This window comes from Dendrobates tinctorius, unplaced genomic scaffold (assembly GCF_039654945.1).
Source record: "Dendrobates tinctorius isolate UK_male_01 unplaced genomic scaffold, ASM3965494v1 ptg000040l, whole genome shotgun sequence".
Taxonomy (NCBI): domain Eukaryota; kingdom Metazoa; phylum Chordata; class Amphibia; order Anura; family Dendrobatidae; genus Dendrobates; species Dendrobates tinctorius.
Window position 1 is genome coordinate 18240287 of NW_027361708.1, and position 22122 is coordinate 18262408.

The 22122-nt window shown below is 47.1% G+C and overlaps 1 pseudogene; it reads right to left on the bottom strand.

The window, feature by feature from the left end:
- Positions 1–16436, bottom strand: part of LOC141088730 (calpain-1 catalytic subunit-like) — a 35519-nt pseudogene extending 19083 nt beyond the window's left edge.
- Between the last annotated feature and the right edge of the window lie 5686 nt (positions 16437–22122).

Below are 22122 nucleotides of genomic sequence, written 5' to 3' on the forward strand. Positions count from 1 at the left end.
AAAACCTGGGTAACAATAACAATGGTGGCCCTGCGATAGGGAAATGGGGAAGTGGAGACCTCCTGCACTCCCCTGAGTCAGTGTCTCTACACTCCTAGCGTTCCCTAGGCTGGTTCCGCACCGGGCGACGATCAGGAACCTCAAAACCCTGACTCGCCCTGCACCTAAACCCTCACAAGGGAATTGGTTGTGTGGAAACTAATCCCACCACTGCACTAAACACACATAAGGAAAAGTGACAAAACAGGGGAACACCACTTAGCTTTGCTCTGTTGCTTACGCTCCCAGCAACAGAGCCCACCACCTGCGTGCATCTTTTCCTCCACCGTGTCTGACATCTGGGTGCGCTGTCCAGAAATGGACCTTCTCAGCATCATAGTGCAGCCTTGGAGCAAACAGAGTCCACACCCGCGTGCAGCTGTCCAGAAACAGAGTCCCGCAAATGAGTCCAGCTTTTCTGCCAAAAAGTCCAGCATGCTTGAGTCCAGCTCTCAGCAACAACGTCCAGCATTTTGAGTGCAACTCTACACCGCAGCTGCCACTCCACCAATCCATGCATGAACTCCTTGCTGACACCATGGCTGCAACTCCACCACGCCATGCCAGCAATCCTTGCAGACACCATAGCTGACACTCCAGGAATCTCACTGAGCTGCCCGTGACTCTTCTTTAGCTCCAGGCATGCTTGCAAATGAATACCTTATCACCAACAGTGATTAACACACCTGATACTCTCTTATAGAGCTACCACTCCTGATACCTAATTATGTGCACAAACTAAGGTAACCAAAGTGCAATGACCCTAATGGCCACCGGAGGGAAAACTACAACTGAAATCACCACAGTGCAATGACCCTAATGGCCACAAGGGGCAAAACCACCCTTGGCACACAGCCAAGGGAAAAAAAGGTTACTTTGTGCATTTACTCTGTCAGATCCTACCTGGATCATGACAACAGCCTGCTGACGCTTACCACTAGCTGTTCGATAGTGGGACACCTCGTGTGCAACACTGCCAGCTGCGGATGGAGTACTCGTGCGACTGCGCTCTGTGGACGAGCTTTCGCTGATAGAGAAGGAGGAGGATCGAAAGCCTACAGCCAACTGTTTCCTATATTGGGGCTAGGCAGCACTGTTCCACCGCCGCTGTCCCCAGTGGAGCCTGCATCCACCACATTAACCCAGTGCGCAGTGATGGATACATAACGGCCCTGGCCATGCCTACTGGTCCATGCATCTGTTGTGAGGTGCACCTTTCCACTCACTGACTGTTTTAGTGCATGGACAATGCGGTCTTTCACATGCTGGTGGAGGGCAGGGATGGCTTTTCGAGAAAAGAAGTGCCGACTAGGTAGGTCATAGTGTGGGACAGCGTATGCCATGAGGTCGCGGAAAGCTGCACTTTCAACCAAGCGGTAGGGCATCATCTCTAATAAGATTAGTTTAGCAATGTTGGCATTCAAACAAAGTGTACGTGGATGAGAGGATGAATATTTTCTTGTCCTACTCAGAGTGTCTGGTAGGGTGAGCTGGACTGGAGAACTGCATATGGGGGAAGTAGCAGTGGACCAGACGGAGTGAGAGGGGGTTGGTGATGATATTGGTGGTGATGGCCTAGATTCAGTGTGGTGTTGCAAAACCATTGTGATTCCCTGAGTGCTTTGGCCTTGCGACAACACCTCCACATTTAGAGCTGGCAGTGTGCTTAACAGTGGCGGTGGTCTTACAGTGGGGGAAGCGATGGAGCGTTGCTGGCTACCTTCAGTCGGAGCAGGTGCACATGTGCTGCCTGAGGTTTTGTAGTCTGTCCACGCTTGCAAGTGCATGTTGATTAAATGTCTAAGCATGCAACTGGTATTCAAATTTCTGAGTTGTTAACCTCGGCTAAAGGTCCTTCCGCACTTCTTACAGGTAACCTTTGCCTCACCAGTAGGATTTTGGACAAAGAAGTGCCACACTGCACTCTTCCTGCTATGGTATACATTTTCTGGCCTTGCACGCTGTGCTAAGTTGACCGTCTGGCCCAGCTGTCCTGCAACTCTTTTAGTTTTTGGTCCACGTTTTTGGACAGCTACGGGCCTGTCAGATAACCGCTGCTGCGATGTCAATGCCTGCTGCGGATCCTTCTTCTTATCTGAACTATTGCCAGCGCCTCCCTCCTCCCCCAATGGATGCCAATCCAGGTCAAGAACTGGGTCATCCATCACCTCCTCTTCAAAGTCATCTGCACCTTCCTCTTTACCTTCCTCTGTATCACCGTGTAAGGTGGTTTAGTATGCGGGAAGGAACACCTGAGTTTCATCAGGGTCAGATTCTGGCTCAATAGACTGCGAGGGCAATGTAGTGCTCTGGGTCGATTGTTGTGAGTTCATTTTCCCCTTCGTCACTGAGGTCGGGTGAACTCCCTATTCTGGTAAAGGAAGGTAATGAGCCTGATTATTAGGCATCTGAGCCTAATGATGATGACTGGCTGAGTGGAGTCACTGACTGGATATAAGGCTGCCGACGCCCTTCTGCCCTGCGGGTGATTTCTCTGTGGACTTCTAGGACACCAGTCTGATTCCTGCTCCTCTAAAGCTAAGTTTTTCTGCTTTGCCTTTTTGCATTTGTGTTTTGTTTTTTGTTTGCCTTGCTTTTCTGGATTCTGCCATTCCCTGCTGGGGTGAGCTGAATCTCCTTTTGCCTGTTGCTCTGTCTTCAGAATATTCCAGAGTACTGACATAGTGTTTTTGAAGCCTAGCGTCTTCAGGGCCTTTTTCACTGTCAGTCTGTTGGCTCTTATTTTCATAGGGTTTTTCACGGATTGCAGACAGCAGCCTTCCTGTCCTTTCCTATTTAGTTAGCTTGGGCCCCGTCTTTGCTCAGTCTATCTTTCTGTCTGTGTTGTGTTCTTTCTTCTTGCTTCACCGTCATTATATGTGGGGGGCTGCCTTTTGCTTTGGGGTCTGCTCTGGGGCAGTTTAGATTTCCCTTTCTGTCTTTAGGCTATCTAGTCCTCCGGCTGTGATAGAGGGGTCTAGGGCATTGTAGGAACCCCCCACGGCTACTGCTAGTTGTGTTGATAGGTTCAGGGGTCTGCAATCCGATAGCTGCCAACCTCTCTGGTTTTCTGGACTTAGCTTGCACTTCTGTTTTTGCCTCCTACGGTGACTCAATCATAACAGAATCACCCGCCAAACCGCAGATCCTAGGGTACTCAATAGCAGGAAAGAATTGTGTTTAAAGAAAAAAAAAAAAAAAAAAAGTGTGTATATTCTTTCCTCTATATCTCTGAGGCCGTAGGGGGCATTTTTTTTTCTCTCAATGGAGATAAAACAATTGTCTGATCGTGTGGAGCAGCTCGCTGCGGAAGTACGGGGAATTTCCGCCTACCTTGCTCGTTCACATGCTGCTGAACCAAAGATCCCTACACCTGATGTATTTTTTGGGGATCGATCTAAATTTTTGAGTTTCAAAAATAATTGTAAATTATTTTTTGCCTTGAAGCCTAACTCGTCAGGGAACTCTGCGCAGCAGGTTAAAATTGTCATCTCTTTGCTGCGTGGCGATCCCCAGGATTGGGCGTTTTCTTTGAAACCAGATGATCCTATTCTGACTAATGTGAACGCATTCTTTCAAGCCTTGGGGTTGTTGTATGACGAACTTAATGCTGTTGATCAGGCTGAAAAGACCCTGTTGGCATTGAACCAGGGTCGAGATTCTGCAGAATTGTACTGTCAAAAATTCCAAAAGTGGGCGGTCCTTGGGGGCGTGGCCTGGACCTCATGTAGGGAGGACGTGGAGTGAGAGAGCTCCTGCCCGGATCCGACAATAAATCCTGATTACCGGCACTGCTGACGAGTCCCACTGACCTGGAGGGCTGCAATATCTCCCTGGGCGTTTAGACAGCGGAGGATCCTTGGGCCATGTCGAACCGCAGCAGTAAAAAAGATAAGGAGACGCCGGGGCGCGCCTCTGCTACATCCAGGATGGCACCAGCAAACAACAAGTCGGCTGGTAGTGGAGCGATGGGAGCTGCTGGCAGGCTGGAACGATATGCAAGGGTGCCTCCTGCTGCTGCTCGATCGCCCAGTGCACAGACTGAGGCAGACGCTGGATGCAGCGTGGAGCTGGAGGATCATCTCTCCAGGGAGGGAACAGTGAGTAAACTGGGCCCCCCTTCAGCCCAACATGTGCAGACACAGGGGCCTGTGCTGGAGGAGGAAGGAGTGGGGGATGGGGAGCAGCCGGAGTCTGTGACTGCTGAGCCCACACTGGGAGAAATCCTCGCAGCAATTAACTCCTGCAATACCACACTGGCCACTCTAAGTAATCAAATGGAGATTGTCACCAAGGACATGGCCTGTATTAAACAAGAGCTGCGAGGGGTGACTGCCAGGGTGGGGGAACTGGAGGAGCGTGTTGGTGCGACGGAGGATAAATTGCCACCAATAACACGGGAGCTGGGAAAAGCCACGCAAAATATTACAATACTGCTGAACAAGGTGGATGATTTAGAGAACCGCTCCCGTAGAAGTAATCTGCGACTGGTGGGGGTTCCGGAGAGGACGGAGGGGACTGACTCACTTGGCTTTTTTGAAAAATGGCTAATGGACACCTTTGGTAAAGATGTTTTGTCCCCATTCTTTACTATTGAGAGAGCACACAGGGTCCCTACGCGTGCCCCCCCGCCGGGAGCACCCCCGCGTCCCATCTTGCTTAAGCTCCTACACTTTAAAGATAGAGATGCTATCCTGCGCAGATCCAGAGACATTAAGGAACTTGCTATTAATGGGAGGAAAGTCTCCATTTTCCCTGATTTTTCCCTGGAGGTGCAGCGTAAAAGGGCGCAATTTATTGAGATTAAAAAACGCCTACGTGACTTACAGGTGACATATTCCATGATGTACCCTGCTAGACTGCGGATTGATGTGAATGGAGAAACGCACTTTTTTGATACGGCGGGAATGGCGCTGTCCTGGCTGGATATTAATGAGAGGTCCATGAGGAGGAAGAATACTTGAAGTTCTCCCTTTTTTCGCCACCAGGTGTTGTTACTCCTTTTTGTCTAGGACGCTATGCTGGTATAATTACTACTGTTCATTCCATTTCGGATTCAGGGCGGGAGCTGACCGGATTGCTGTGGACACTCGTTACAGTGACAAGCTGTGGACCCTTCTCCCTGCATGGACTCTGGGCGAGTTTTCTAGCCCTGATTCTCTCTATTTGAGAGAAATGTGCAAGTTACACTTGTGTTTGGGGGTAGGGGCGCTGTGCACTGGTGTGCAGTGCTCCCTCTCCCTCCTTTGTTTTTTTCGTTTGTTGTTGTATTCCCTAATTGTTCTGTGGGATGTGATGTGCGTCAGCCGTGTCGCCCAATTCATTGTACTGAGGGATGGTGGAGATTGCCTCTCTCCCTCGGGAGTGGAGTATGTTCCGATTTCTCATTTTTTAGTCTGCTCTTATGGCGATATCACTTAATATTGTAGCGTGGAATGTTAGGGGGCTCGGGGATGCAAATAAGAGATGTGCTATATTTACTAATATGCAGAAATTTCTCCCAGCTATCCTGTGTATGTCTGAGACCCACATGGTGAAAGATAATATTCATTGGCTAAGAAAGGGATGGGTTTCACATGAATATCATTCCACGTACTCGACCCATGCGCGGGGTGTCAGTGTGCTGGTGCACAGGTCCATCCCCTTCTCATGTACTAAATCAGTGGTTGACCCTGGGGGCAGATTTGTATGTTTGCTTTGCACGTTATACGGTATACAATTTATTTTGGTTGCCATATACATCCCCCCGCCCTATTCAGTCGAACCAGTAAAAAGAATCTTGTCTATTTTGGGTTCCTTTCCCCCTGCGCCGACTCTTCTAATAGGAGATTTTAATACATATTTGCATCCCTATTTGGATAAGTTGCATTCGGGAAACATATCAGAGGATGCAGCCTCAACCTCATTTGCTAGAACGTTAGTGGAGCTGGGTATGGTAGATCTTTGGCGTGTCCAAAACCCCACAGCCAGACAGTTTTCCTGCTACTCTAGCTCCCACCACGCTATGTCACGGATAGACCTGGCCATTGGGAATACACTCATGACCCCATATGTACGAGGGGTGGCCTACCTGCCTAGAAGTGTATCTGATCACTCGCCGCTACATGTCACACTTTCATGGGGACACCCCCTCACCCTATCTAGACCTATCTGGAAGCTTAATCCCTTCTGGATCCAGCTTATAGGGGGATCTTTGCATGATGCCATTCTAGAATATTTTCAACTTAATGAGTACTCTGCATCATCACACATAGTCTGGGATTCCATGAAAGCCTATGTCAGGGGCTTATATATTAGAGAAATATGCACACGGAAAAGCCAAAATAGACGCTACACCCAGAGTCTGATCCAGGAGGTGTCTGTTGCGGAGGCTGCGGTGATACTCAACCCGACAGAGGAAACTAAAAAAGCTTTGGAGAAGGCACAGGGGTCGCTCAGGGAAAACCTCATGTCGGCGGCAGCAAATAAACGTTATTTCCTCAAACAAAAATATTTTATAGAGGGGGAGGGAGTAGGACATTTATTGGCCACGGTCATTAGAGCACAGGACGGATCTTCATATATCAATAGGCTAAAAACGGACTCGGGTGGTCCTGTGACAGACAGTGCGGACATAGTGAGTGAGATAAGGAGGTATTATATGCGACTATACACATCAGATTGCAGTCTCACGGAGACTGAGATTGAGCAGTACCTGGATGCTCTCTCTCTCCCTGCATTGGCTGATAGCGATAGGGATTCATTGGATCGGGACATCCTGTTGGAGGAGTTGGAGGAGGCGCTTGGTCAGATGCAAAATGAAAAGGCTCCAGGAATGGATGGCCTGCCTGGCGAGTTTTACAAAACCTATGCACCCTTACTGCTACCTAAGCTACTTAAGGTATTTGAAGAGGCTGAAAGGCAGAGGGTCCTCCCGCCATCTATGAGGGAAGCTTTGATAGTTTTAATATTAAAGCCCGGAAAGGATCCAGAGGTTCCGGATTCATATCGCCCGATTTCCCTATTATCAACAGATGTTAAATTATTGGCCAAGGTACTCGCCAATAGGATGTCCCGAGTTATCTCATCTGTTATACAGAAGGATCAGACGGGATTTATCCCAGGCAGAGCCACATCTATGAACCTTAGGAAACTATACTTGGGGATTCAACATAGTTCTGGGGAGTTGGGGGGAAGAGCAATTTTGTCCTTAGACGCCGCTAAGGCGTTCGATAGTTTGGAGTGGGGTTTTTTGTGGGCGGTACTTCGGAAAATGGGCTTTGGACACAGATTTATAAATTGGGTGAGGCTGTTGTATGGCTCGCCGGTGGCGAAGGTTGGGGCTAATGGCAGGGTCTCTGAGTCTTTTCCTCTTGGGAGAGGTACTAGACAGGGGTGCCCGCTCTCGCCCTTGCTATTTGCTACTGCGGTGGAGCCATTGGCAGTTGCAATTCGGAAGTCCAGAGAAATAATGGGATTCAGATGTGGAACTGTGGAGTTGAGGATATCATTGTACGCGGATGATTTACTTCTATATTTAGATAAGGTACATTCCTCGATTTTGCCGGCAATGGAGGTCATTCGAGAATTTGGGCTGAGGTCTGGTCTTCGGATTAATTGGTCCAAATCAGCTTTAATGCCGATAGACCCTCTCCCGGCGGATTTCTCAGATTTGCAGATACCGGTCCCTGTAGTTCGGAGGTTTAGGTATCTGGGTATAATTGTTAGTCCTGCCCCGAAGGATTTTCGGGCTCTGAATCTGGAGCCCCTGTTGCAGCGATTTAGAGCAAAAGTACATACTTGGTGTCGCCTGCCGTTGTCGAATATTGGTAGATCTAACTTAATCAAAATGGTAATGATGCCACAATTATTATATTTGATACATAATTCTCCGGTGTGGATCTGTAGGGACTTTTTTGCAAAAATAAATACATTATTCCGGGAATTAATTTGGAAGAAAAAACAGGCTAGGATTCGCTTGGAGATACTGCAGCGAGGGAAGGAGGAGGGAGGATTGGCGGTGCCAAACCCATTCATATACTTTATAGCCTCCCAGATGCAACATCTTAAGGGTTGGGGTAGAGACGGGGCGTGTGACAATGGTGGTGATATTGTGAGGGAAGGATCGGTATGGAAATATCCAGGGTGCCGGTTGGAGGTGGGAAGACGGCAGATAAATGGGGCACGATACCCCACGTTGGCTATGATTTTCAAGGTGTGGGATAGGGGTAAGTCTCTTTTGAAGATAAATGGGCCTACGGAATTGTGGCCATTGTGGCGAAATCCGGATTTGCAAGAGATCAAAAAGCTGGTGGGGTTCGGAAGATGGGAAGATAAAGGGATTTATCTGGTGTCACAAATTTTGCAAAATAATACTCTTAAGAGTTTTGAACAATTGAGAACAGAATTTCACCTCCCGCACGTCTTCTTTTATCAGTACTTACAGCTAAGACATGCATTGGAAAAACAGAGAAGGACAAATCCGGTGATAGTGACACATAATCAAACACTACATATGCTACTTACATCTGAGTCTTCTAGGGGACTTATCTCTGAATTATATAAAAGATTATTACCTGCCCATCTGGAGACATATCCACTGACTGCTGCTAAGAATAAGTGGGAACGGGACGTTGGCCCCCTGACGGAGGACCAGTGGTCCGATATTCTAGAACAGGTCCCTAAAATGGCGGTTTCTGAGTGCCAGCGGCTTTCGCAAATATATCTCATTCACAGGGTATATAAAACACCCAGCTTATTATTTAAAATGGGACTTAGGCCCAATACACAATGTGTTAGGTGTGGGCAGGATGATGCCCACTTGATGCATGTTATGTGGGAGTGCGGGCACATTGGGGATTTCTGGAGGCAGACCCTGGGACTCATAGCCCAAGTATACCATATCACAATACGACCGTCACCTCGTCTATGTTTGTTGAATTTGTGGGAGGAGGGGGTTGACCCGGACTCTGCAGTGGCCCTGGGAATAGCACGCATCCTGTATCAGGCAAGAAAGATACTTGCATATCATTGGTTGGATCCTATGCCACCAACATTGTCAGAGCTTAAAAATAAACTAAATAATGTCATCAGATTGGAAAGGGGGGCTTATTTAAAAAGAAATGCATTAAGAAAGTTTTACAAAATTTGGCAGCCATGGATGGAGTCACCGGGTCTCCCCTCGGGCGCACTGGTACGGGATGCGATGTTGGACCAGTTGCTGTTGTGCTTGCGATGAGGGGATGCTTGGGGGGTGAAAATAAAGTCTAGTGCCCTTTGTGGCGAAGTAGATTTTGAGTGGCGCGGTGGGAGGGAGCTGGGGTGGATTGGACCTGATATCCGTGGGGGGCGGGGGGGGGCGAAATATGATGCGGAGTGGCGCGGCTGGCGGGGATGGTTTTCCCGCTGAAATGAGGCACTGATGTATAATTTTGATTTTTGTTTATTTGTGGAGCCATGTTGTTTATAGGCTCAATTTTATGCAAATATCTGTGTTTTGAGATTTCTTCTTTTTATTTATTCTTACACAGGAAGAGTTTTACCCTTTAAATAATATTTGCTCTCAATGTAAATTTTACTAGCTATATAAGATGTCATATTCTTTCTGTATTGATTCCTGAATGTTTAATAAAAAAGATCTGATTCAAAAAAAGTGGGCGGTCCTTACTACCTGGAATGATAATGCCTTGGCTGCTCTCTTTCGGAGGGGTTTGTCTGAAGCTGTAAAAGATACTATGGTGGGATTTCCTGTTCCCTCTGGTCTGGACGATTCTATGTCATTAGCCATTCAGGTTGATCGGCGTTTACGTGAACGCAGGATTGCACGAGAGGTGTTGCCACCGGTTGAACAGATGTCTGAACCTATGCAATGTGATAGAGTTTTGTCTAAGGCGCAACGTCAGGAGTTCAGAAGGCGTAATAAGCTGTGCTTTTTCTGTGGAGATGCCTCGCATATTATTTCTGTTTGTCCTAAACGAGAGAAACGCTTTGCACACACGTTTTCAGTTGGTGGTGTTCAACCTAAGTTTCTTCTGGCAATTACTCTGATCTGCTCCCTGTCCACATTTTCCGCCAAGGCTTTTGTGGATTCGGGAGCAGCGCTAAACCTAATGGACTTGGATTTTGCTAAACGTTGTGGATTTCCGTTGACACCTCTGCAGACGCCTATCCCTTTGAGGGGGATTGATGCTACACCTTTGGCGAAAAATAAACCTCAGTTTTGGACCCAGGTGGTCATGCAGGTCGCCCCAGACCATCAAGAAAATTGCAGAATTTTGGCGTTGAATGGTCTGCATGATGCCGTTGTTCTGGGGTTTCCCTGGTTGCAAATTCATAATCCAGTTTTGGATTGGAAATCTGTGTCTGTGGTGAGTTGGGGTTGTCGGTGTGCCTTTAGTGAGGCTCCGGTTTTTTCCACCTCTCCTCAGTCGCATGATGTTCCTGACTATTTGGCGGACTTTTATGATGTATTTAGTGAGAGTGAGTCTGCGTCCTTGCCTCCTCATAGGAGTTATGACTGTGCAATTGAATTGAGCCCGGGGTGTAAATTTCCCAAGGGTCGGCTCTTCAATTTATCTGTACCCGAGCACGAGGCTATGCGGTCCTATATTAAGGAGGCGTTGGAAAAGGGTCATATTAGACCATCCTCTACACCCTTAGGTGCCGGGTTTTTTTTTGTGGCCAAAAAGGATGGTTCTTTAAGGCCTTTTATTGATTATCGTGCCCTCAACAAAATTACTATTAAATATCAGTATCCGTTACCCCTGATTTCGGATCTATTCTCTAGAGTTAGAGGTGCTTGCTGGTTTACCAAGCTTGACCTCAGGGGGCGTATAATCTTATCCGCATTAAGCAGGGGGATGAATGGAAGACGGCGTTTAATACTCCGGAGGGACATTTTAAGTACCTGGTGATGCCTTTTGGGCTCACTAATGCCCCTTCTGTATTCCAATGCTTCATGAACGATATTTTCCGAGACTTTGTCGATAAATTTTTGATTATCTATCTGGATGATATTTTGATCTTCTCCAAGGATTGGGATTCTCATGTGGAACATATTCGGACTGTGTTCCGGATCTTGAGGGAGAATTCCCTGTATGTCAAAGGATCGAAATGCCTTTTTGGAGTACAGAGGATTTCATTTTTGGGATTTATTTTGTCTCCGTCAACTATTGAAATGGATCCGGCCAAGGTACAGGCCATTTATGATTGGGTTCAGCCCACTTCTTTGAAGGCCCTCCAGAAGTTTTTGGGTTTTGCTAATTTTTATCAGAAATTTATAGCAAAATTTTCTAGTTTTGCCAAGCCATTGACAGATCTGACTAAGAAGGGTGCTGATGTGTTGAATTGGTCTCCAGAGGCTGTTGCTTCCTTTCAGGAGCTGAAGCGAAGATTTACCTCCGCCCCGGTTTTGCGACAACCTGATGTCTCACTCCCGTTCCAGGTAGAGGTGGATGCTTCTGAGATTGGTGCAGGAGCTGTTTTGTCCCAAAAGGATCCTGTAACATCTAAAATGAATCCCTGTGCTTTCTTTTCCCGAAAGTTCTCTCCATCGGAACGTAACTATGATGTGGGGAATCGGAAACTGTTGGCCATGAAATGGGCATTTGAGGAGTGGAGACATTGGTTGGAGGGAGCTAAACATCAAGTCGTGGTCATCTCTGACCACAAGAATTTGATTTATCTAGAGTCGGCTAAACGCTTGAACCCTAGACAGGCTAGGTGGGCCTTGTTTTCTACACGTTTTGATTTTGTGGTCTCTTTTCTTCCTGGAACTAAGAATGTCAAGGCAGACGCTCTCTGTAGGAGCTTCTTTGCTGATTCTCCTGTGGTGACCAAGCCTGCTACCATCTTAGGCGAAGGGGTAGTTCTTTCTGCCATCTCGCCCGATTTGAGACTTGCTCTGCAAGAGTTCCAGGAGGACAAACCTGAGTGTTGTCCCAGTGGGAAGTTGTATGTTCCTGACCAGTGGAAGAAGAGAGTGATGTCTGAAGTTCATTGCTCTGCATTGGCTGGTCATCCAGGTATTTTTGGTACTAGAGATCTGGTGAGTCGCTCTTTTTGGTGGCCCACCTTGTCTCATGATGTCAGGAATTTTGTGCAGTCCTGTGGGACTTGCTCCCGGTCTAAATCTTGTTCTCGCTCTAGTGGGTTGTTGATGCCTTTGCCGGTCCCCAGGAGGCCATGGACCCATATTTCAAAGGATTTCATCTCTGATATGCCGGTTTCTCAAAGAATGACTGTTATTTGGGTGATTTGTGGTAGGTTCTCTAAGATGGTTCATCTTGTACCACTCCCTAAGTTGCCATCTTCCTCTGAGTTGGTGCCCCTGTTTTTGCAACAGGTGGTTCGCTTGCACGGGATTCCTGAGAACATTGTATCTGACAGAGGAGTTCAGTTTGTGTCTAGATTTTGGAGGACTTTCTGTTCCAAGCTGGGAATTGAGTTGTCCTTCTCCTCTGCTTTTCACCCTCAGACCAATGGGCAGACAGAGAGAACAAACCAGACCTTGGAGTCGTATTTCAGATGTTTTATTTCCGCTGATCAGGATGATTGGGTTTCATTTTTGCCCTTGGCCGAATTTGCTTTAAATAATAGAGCTAGTTCTGCCACTTTGATGTCACCTTTTTTTTGTAACTTTGGGTTTCATCCTCGATTTTCTTCAGGGCAGGTGGAGCCTTCTGCCTGCCCAGGTGTTGACACTGTGGTGGAGAGAATGCACCAGATCTGGGAGCAAGTAGTGGATAAGTTATCTCTCTCCCAGGAAAAGGCCCAGCGGTTTTCCAATCGACATAGGACCATTGGTCCCCAGTTTAAGATTGGTGATAAGGTGTGGTTATCATCAAAAAATATTGCTATGAAGGTGGCTTCTCCTAAGTTTAAGCCTAGATTTATTGGACCTTACAAGATTTTGGAGATTATTAATCCGGTCTCTTTTCGTTTGGCTCTTCCTGTCACATTTAAAATCCATAATGTGTTCCATAAGTCCTTGTTGAAGAGGTTTGTTGAACCAGTTGTTCCTGGGGTGGCACCTCCGGACCCTGTATTGGTTGAAGGTAACATGGAATATGAGGTAGAGAAAATACTGGATTCCCGTTTGGCTAGACGGAGACTCCAGTATTTGGTTAAGTGGAAGGGTTATGCTCAGGAGGATAATTCCTGGGTCTCTGCCTCTGATATTCATGCCAAAAGATTGGTGCGTGCCTTTCATCGGGCTCACCCGGATCGCCCAGGTGGCATGGATGAGGGTTCGGTGACCCCTCCTCAGTGGGGAGGTACTGTTGTGAGTTCATTTTCGTCACTGAGGTCGGGTGAACTCCCTATTCTGGTAAAGGAAGGTAATGAGCCTGATTATCAGGCATCTGAGCCTAATGATGATGACTGGCTGAGTGGAGTCACTGACTGGATATAAGGCTGCCGACGCCCTTCTGCCCTGCGGGTGATTTCTCTGTGGACTTCTAGGACACCAGTCTGATTCCTGCTCCTCTAAAGCTAAGTTTTTCTGCTTTGCCTTTTTGCATTTGTGTTTTGTTTTTTGTTTGCCTTGCTTTTCTGGATTCTGCCACTCCCTGCTGGGGTGAGCTGAATCTCTTTTTGCCTGTTGCTCTGTCTTCAGAATATTCCAGAGTACTGACATAGTGTTTTTGAAGCCTAGCGTCTTCAGGGCCTTTTTCACTGTCAGTCTGTTGGCTCTTATTTTCATAGGGTTTTTCACGGATTGCAGACAGCAGCCTTCCTGTCCTTTCCTATCTAGTTAGCTTGGGCCCCGTCTTTGCTCAGTCTATCTTTCTGTCTGTGTTGTGTTCTTTCTTCTTGCTTCACCGTCATTATATGTGGGGGGCTGCCTTTTGCTTTGGGGTCTGCTCTGGGGCAGTTTAGATTTCCCTTTCTGTCTTTAGGCTATCTAGTCCTCCGGCTGTGATCAAGGGGTCTAGGGCATCGTAGGAACCCCCCACGGCTACTGCTAGTTGTGTTGATAGGTTCAGGGGTCTGCAATCCGATAGCTGCCAACCTCTCTGGTTTTCTGGACTTAGCTTGCACTTCTGTTTTTGCCTCCTACGGTGACTCAATCATAACAGTCGATGTACCAGCAGAATCATCTAGCAGTGGCTGTGCATCAGTGCACTCCATGTCAGATTCATCTTGGACTGGGGAATTCTGGATTTGACTGGATAACCCAGGCATGGTATGTGAAAAGAGCTCCATAGAGTAATCTGAAGTGTGGGCTGCCGCATCCTTAACTTTTGGTGGGGGTGAAGGACACAAGGTAAGTTGTTTTTCCTGACCAGAACCCTGCACTGATGACTCCGTGCTTGCAGGTTTCGAACGTTCAGAAGAGGAGGCAATAGAGGTGGTGGCTGTTTCGGCAATGTACGCCAAAACCTGTTCCTGATGCTCCGGCTTTAAAAGCGGTTTTCCTACTGCAAGAAAAGGCAACCTTACAGGCCTTCTTGGTCCAGAGGATGATGCAGGCTCAACACCTCCTGCCATAGCTGCTATTGTGCTTTTGCCAGAACCAGCCGATGCACCACCACCTTCAGTACCAGCTGCGCTGCCCACATCCGCAGACTCTTCCACCATACTTCCTCATGTTTGGGAAAATGTAAAAAAAATACCAGTAGAGAGATGGTACTGTATGAGGAGCGTCCAGCTGTGTAAGGTGTATTACAAAAATTAAATCTACGTATATATTTTGTTAGTCACAGACGCTCTCACAGTATGTATTGGACCGTAATCCAACAAGCAGATATATGGAACTGTATCAGACGTGTACAGCTGTATACATTTTTTGTGTAACTAAGAATCTCCGTATATGTATTTACGGAGTGTCACACACACGCTGACTCTGTATAGATGTGACTGTAATGCGAACGGCAGATATGCAATACTGTTTGAGAATCAGACAGCTCTGTAAGGTGTGTGTATTGAAAATTGTCAATCTCCGTCTATTTGTATAGGGACTGACTCACGCTGTCTCTGTCTAGTTTTGAATGCAATCAAATAACGGATATACGAAACTGCTTGAAAAGCGGACAGCACTCACTCTAAGGTGTAGGTCTGGAAAAACGGAAAAACTCCTTGGCTTTTTTTTCCTGAGTAACACACAGATAGCTTCTATTTGTCCATGATACCAGCCGGTACACGGTAGTGTGTGAGGAGCGTACACCGCTATACGGTGTCTGTAAGGAAAATTGTCAATCTCCATCTATTTCTATAGGGACTGACAAACCCTTCTCTGTCTAGTTTTCACCGTAGTCAAACAGCAGATATACGAAACTGTTTGAAAAGCGGACAGCACTCTAAGGTGTAGGTCTGGAAAAACGGACAAACTCCTTGGCTTTTTCTTCCAGAGTCACACCCAGATAGCTGGGTGAGGAGCATACACTGCTATACGGTCTGTGAAAAAATGAACGCTCAGTAACTCACCAGGACAAAATAATAAAAGTTGGAGTGCTTTAAAAAAAGCAGTTTGAACACCAGTGTGCACACAGCAATGCAGCTAGCAGGTAGCCTTACAATGCAGCCTAATCACCACCAGCGCTGCTGCACAAAAGCAAAAATCCTCCCCTTTCACTGCACACTAACTGTACAGTGAAAAGCACTATCAGCAGAAGCTGTTTTTTTTCTTCTTCCCTGCCTAATGCTCTCCCTATTCAAAATCAGCAGCAGCACCTCTCCCTATGCTAACATCGGCAGAAGTAAGATGGCGGTCGGCGGTCACAGCCTTTTCTACCCACTGTGACGCCACACAAAGCCAGCCAATCACTTCAATGCCCTTCTCTGAGATTGTAGTGGCTGCTGCCTATGTCATCGCATTGCCCACAGTGTGCGTCCTCAATCATTGGCTGAAAAAAGGTGCTGGAAGCATCATTTGAAATGCGACTTTGGCACTCGGGTCGCCGACATCATGGCCGACCAAAAGCTATGGTCGGGTATCGTTTCATGAAACCCGACTTTGGCGAAAGTCGGCGATTTTTGAAATTGACCCACCCGCTTCGCTCCATGGTACAAGTTTTGTCTGACTCCTCACTTCATCGGTCCCTTTGAAGTCATCAAGCAAATTAGTGCTGTATCCTATAAGATGAAGCTGCCAGTCTCTTTGCGAGTACCCAATTCCTTTCATGTGTCCCTCCTGAAGCTGATCATTTTCAGTCACCTCTTCAAGGATCCTGGTGCTATGCCTGCTCCAAACAGCTCCGTGGATGTCTTTTGAGATGAGCAATATCTTAGACTTGAAGAAGGTGAGAGGATAAACATTTTTCTTAGTCAACTGGAAGGCATTTGATCCTGAAGAAAGGTCTTAAGAGCCCAAAGAAAATATGCATTCTCCACTTCCTCTACAGAAAGGGGGTACTGTTATAACAGCTCCAGTGACCCTGCATGAGTCCCCTACCTCCTCCCAGCAGGGACACTGGCATGTTTGGGGCACCCGCCAAGGCAAGTGGGGTACTCGGTATCAGGCCGCTTACTTAAAGGGGCAGTGTCACAGCGGTGGTGACCCAGTCCGTGGCCCTGGGCGTCCAATGAAGGGGAATATTTACAGGGGATGATGAAGAGTTTTTGTAATAGGTTTCATGATGTCACCTGTGGTATCTGGTCAGAGGTGACCAGCGCTGCAGTGCAGATCCTCTGGGACAGATGGTGTGATGCAGCAGAGGTGTAATAGCTTTCCACAGGAAGAGCTGTAGTCCCAGGGCAGCGGTAGAAGATGTTGAGGTAGATGGTGTAGTGTTTAGGCACAGAGATGTAGTGTCACGGGGCAGTAGTGGGAAAACGGGATGAGGAACCTGGGCCCCTGCACTGCCCCTCCGGCAAAGGGGGTGCCCTGACTCTCCTTAACTTGGGGGTACACTTGATGGTAGTGAGGCCCAAGTCCCCGACCTGTCCCTATCTCCTGTTTAGCCCTGAGCTAAACACCCAACCCCCTCCCCAGGAGGTGAGACAGGGAATAAAGTGAACTGCACCCATAACACAAAAGGAAAATATAAAACAGACACCATGGGGTTAAAGCAATTAAAACCCAAAACTTAGCTGTATCTGCTGCCAATGCTCCTAGCAGCAGAGTAAGGCACCCGATCAGCATCCAGCAGCATCCCCACTGCTCCAGATAAGCTGAACCCCCTCTGCACCAGGTAGGTCCAGTCTTGACCAAGGCTGGTTAGCAAATGACCAGTATTACCAAAACTGATCAGCAGCACCAGGTGGCCTTATGAAGGGAAGTGGGAGTAGTCACCACCTGCTGACTAACTAAACATGTAGTAACACCAGCGGCCACCGGGGGGGGAAACCAAGCAGCCGACCAACTACAGTTGTAGTAACAACAGTGGCCACTGGGGGCAAAAACCCATATTAACCCCCGAAGGCCAGAAAGGAAAAAGGTTTATATAAGTGAGTCCAGACTCTGACACAGATCCAAAAATGGATCGTTACATGTAGCAGTGCTGAAGGGGTTGGTGCAGGAAGAAGGCAATGACACAGCTGAATGCAGTTCCAAAGCTTTATTCACATTTCTGGCATAGACAGGTGCCCGCTTCAGTGCTGCGTCCTCCAGGTGAGGGGCTCAGCCAACTCCCAGGCAGATGGAGTACACCCTTCCAGCATTCCCTTCCATATGCCTTTTCTGAAAGTCTTCTTACTAGCGCTAATCTGAAGTACTTGTAGTTATGAATTACACTCAGGTTCCTCTTTCTTGCTGTTACTTAGAACTCCACTCACATGACAGGCAGCTGAAGCTTACTTCGGGGACTCCTGTCAATGATGTCCCGGCTCACACATGTTGCTACTTTGTCGAGTCTTAGGTGGGAATACAGTGGTCTCAACTTCTATTCCTCCAGTTTCTGCTGTATGATCATTAGTATCACGGCCTCGGATACTGTTGCCCAGGCTTTGGTGCACAAACTTAGGGAAGGGCTCTGCTCTAGTCCCAGTCCCCAATCTCTCCTCACGTTCCATCCTTTCCTTTCCTTCTGGAAAACCCTTTCTGTTCCTTTCCTTGCCAGCAGCTCCAGCTCACAGGAGGCTGCTGCATCTACGTCCTCTCACTCCATCCCTCTCTGGAGATCTGATTCACTTCCTATCTCTTCTCCGCTCTTAGTGTAATTCTAAGCTCCACTGTTGTGAGTTCATTTTCCCCTTTGTCAATGAGGTCTGGTGAACTCCCTCTTCTTGCTAAGGAAGGGAGTGAGCCTGATTATCAAACACCTGAGCCTAATGATGAGGACTGGCTGAGTGGAGTCACTGACTGGATATAAGGCTGCCAACGCCCTTTTACCTAGCTGGTGATTTTTCTGAGGGATTCTTAGAGACCAGTCTGAAGTCCTGCTCTTCTAAAGCTAAGTTTCTGCTTTGTTTTTGCATTTGTGTTTTGCTTTTGTTTTGCCCTGTTTTCTCTGGATTTCTGCCACTCCCTGCTGGGGTGAGCTGAATCCCTTTTTGCTCCGTCTTCAGAAAAGACCTGAGTACTGATATAGTATTTTTTGAAGCCTAGCGTCTTCAGGGTCTTTTTCATATCAGTCTGTTGGCATTTTTCATTTTCAGGGTTTTTCAGATTGCAGACAGCAACCTTCCTTTCCTTTCCTATTTAGTTAGATTTGGCCCCATCATTTGCTCAGCCTATCTTTCTGTCTGTGTATTGTCTTTTCATCTTGCTTCACCGTCATTATTTGTTGGGGGCTGACTTTGCTTTGGGGTCTGCTCTGGGGCAGTTTAGATTTCCTTTTCTGCCTTTAGGCTATTCAGTTCTCCGGCTGTGATCGAGGGGTCTAGGGCACCGTAGGAACCCCCCACGGCTACTGCTAGTTGTGTTGATAGGTTCAGGGGTCTGCAATCTGATAGTTGTCAACTTCTCTGGTTCTCTGGACGTAGCTATTATTTTTGTGTTTGCCTCCTACGGTGACCCAATCATAACAGAATCACCAGCCTATACCGCAGATCCTAGGGTACTCAATGTATAGAGTGTGTATATTCTTTCCTCTATATCTCTGAGGCCGTAGGGGGAATTTTTTTTCTCTCAATGGAGATAAAGCAATTGTCTGATCGTGTGGAGCAGCTCGCTGTGAAAGTGCGGGGAATTTCCGCCTACCTTGCTCATTCGCATGCTGTTGAACCAAAGATCCCTACACCTGAGGTATTTTTTGGGGATCGATCTAAATTTTTGAATTTCAAAAATAATTGTAAATTATTTTTTGCCTTGAAGCCTAACTCGTCAGGGAGCTCCGCGCAGCAGGTTAAAATTGTCATCTCTTTGCTGCGTGGCGATCCCCAGGATTGGGCGTTTTCTTTGAAACCAGATGATCCTATTCTGACTAATGTGAACGCATTTTTTCAAGCCTTGGGATTGTTGTATGATGAACCTAATGCTATTGATCAGCCTGAAAAGACACTGTTGGCATTGAGCCAGGGTCAGGATTCTGCAGAGTTGTACTGTCAAAAATTCCGAAAGTGGGCGGTCCTTACTACCTGGAATGATAGTGCCTTGGCTGCTCTCTTTCGGAAGGGTTTGTCAGAAGCCGTGAAAGATACTATGGTGGGATTTCCTGTTCCCTCTGGTCTGGACGATTCCATGTCATTAGCCATTCAGGTTGATCGGCGCTTGCGTGAACGCAGGATTGCATGAGAGGTGTTGCCACCAGTTAAACAGGTGTCAGAACCTATACAATGTGATAGAGTTTTGTCCAGGGAGCAGCGTCAGGAGTTCAGAAGGCATAATAAGCTGTGTTTGTTCTGTGGAGATGCCTCACACGTTATTTCTGTCTGTCCTAAACGAGAGAAACGCTTTGCACACACGTTTTCTGTTGGTGGTGTTCAGCCTAAGTTTCTTCTGGCAATTACTCTGATCTGCTCCCTGTCCACATTTTCCGCCAAGGCTTTTGTGGATTTGGGAGCAGACCTAAACCTAATGGACTTGGATTTTGCTAAACGTTGTGGATTTCCGTTGACATCTCTGCAGACGCCTATCCCTTTGAGGGGGATTGATGCTACTCCTTTGGCAAAAAATAAACCTCAGTTTTGGACCCAGGTGGTAATGCGGGTCGCCCCAGACCATCAAGAAAATTGCAGATTTTTGGTGTTGCATAATCTGCATGATACCATTGTTCTGGGGTTTCCCTGGTTACAAATTCATAATCCAGTTTTGGATTGGAAATCTGTGTCTGTGGTGAGTTGGGGTTGTCGGTGTGCCTTTAGTGAGGCTCCGGTGTTTTCCACCTCCCCTCAGTCGCATGATGTTCCTGACTATTTGGCAGACTTTTATGATGTATTTAGTGAGAATGAGTCTGCGTCTTTGCCTCCTCATAGGAGTTATGACTGTGCAATTGAATTGAGCCCGGGGTGCAAATTTCCCAAGGGTCGGCTCTTCAATTTAACTGTACCCGAGCATGAGGCTATGCGATCCTATATTAAGGAGGCGTTGGAGAAGGGTCATATTAGACCATCCTCTTCACCCTTGGGTGCTGTTTTTTTTTTGTGGCTAAAAAGGATGGATCATTAAGGCCTTGTATTGATTACCGTGCCCTCAACAAAATTACTGTTAAATATCAGTATCCGTTACCCCTGATTTCGGATCTATTCTCTAGAGTTAAAGGTGCTTGCTGGTTTACCAAGCTTGACCTCAGGGGGGCATATAATCTTATCCGCATTAAGCATGGAGATGAATGGAAGACGGTGTTTAATACTCCGGAGGGACATTTTGAGTACCTGGTGATGCCTTTTGGGCTCACTAATGCCCCTTCTGTCTTCCAGTGCTTCATGAACGATATTTTCCGAGACTTTGTCGATAAATTTTTGATTATCTATTTGGATGATATTTTGATTTTCTCCAAGGATTGGGATTCTCATGTGGAACATATTCGGACTGTGTTCCGGATCTTGAGGGAGAATTCCCTGTATGTCAAAGGATCGAAATGCCTTTTTGGAGTACAGAGGATTTCTTTTTTGGGATTTGTTTTGTCTCCGTCAACTACTGAAATGGACCCGGCCAAGGTTCAGGCCATTTATGATTGGGTTCAGCCCACTTCTTTGAAGACCCTCCAGAAGTTTTTGGGTTTTGCTAATTTTTATCGGAAATTTATAGCAAAATTTTCTAGTATTGCCAAGCCATTGACTGATCTGACTAAGAAGGGTGCTGATGTATTGAATTGGTCTCCGGAGGCTGTTTCTTCCTTTCAATAGCTGAAGCGAAGATTCACCTCCGCCCCGGTTTAACGGCAACCAGATGTCTCACTTCTGTTCCAGGTAGAGGTGGATGCTTCTGAGATTGGTGCAGGAGCTGTTTTGTCCCAAAAGGATCCTGTAACATCTAAAATGAATCCCTGTGCTTTCTTTTCCCAAAAGTTCTCTCCATCGGAACGTAACTACGATGTGGGGAATCGGGAACTGTTGGCCATGAAATGGGCATTTGAGGAGTGGAGACATTGGTTGGAGGGAACTAAACATCAAGTCGTGGTCCTCACCGACCACAAGAATTTGATTTACCTAGAGTCGGCTAAACGCCTGAACCCCAGACAGGCTAGGTGGGCCTTGTTTTTTACACGTTTTGATTTTGTGGTCTCTTTTCTTCGTGGAACTAAGAATGTCAAGGCAGACGCCCTCTCTAGGAGCTTCCTTGCTGATTCTCCCGTGGTGACGAAACCTGCTACCATTTTAGGCGAAGGGGTAGTTCTTTCTGCCATCTCGCCCGACTTGAGACGTGCTCTGGAAGAGTTCCAGGAGGACAAACCTGAGCGTTGTCCCAGTGGAAAGTTGTATGTTCCGGACCAGTGGAAGAAGAGAGTGATGTCTGAAGTTCATTGCTCTGCTCTAGCTGGTCATCCAGGTATTTTTGGTACTAGAGATCTAGTGAGTCGGTCTTTTTGGTGGCCCTCCTTGTCTCTTGATGTCAGGAATTTTGTGCAGTCCTGTGGGACGTGCTCCCGGTCTAAACTTTGTTCTCGCTCTAGTGGGTTGTTGATGCCTTTGCCGGTTCCCAGGAGGCCATGGACCCATATTTCAATGGATTTCATCTCTGATATGCCTGTATCTCAGAGAATGACTGTTATTTGGGTAATTTGTGATAGGTTCTCTAAGATGGTTCATCTTGTACCACTCCCTAAGTTGCCATCTTCCTCC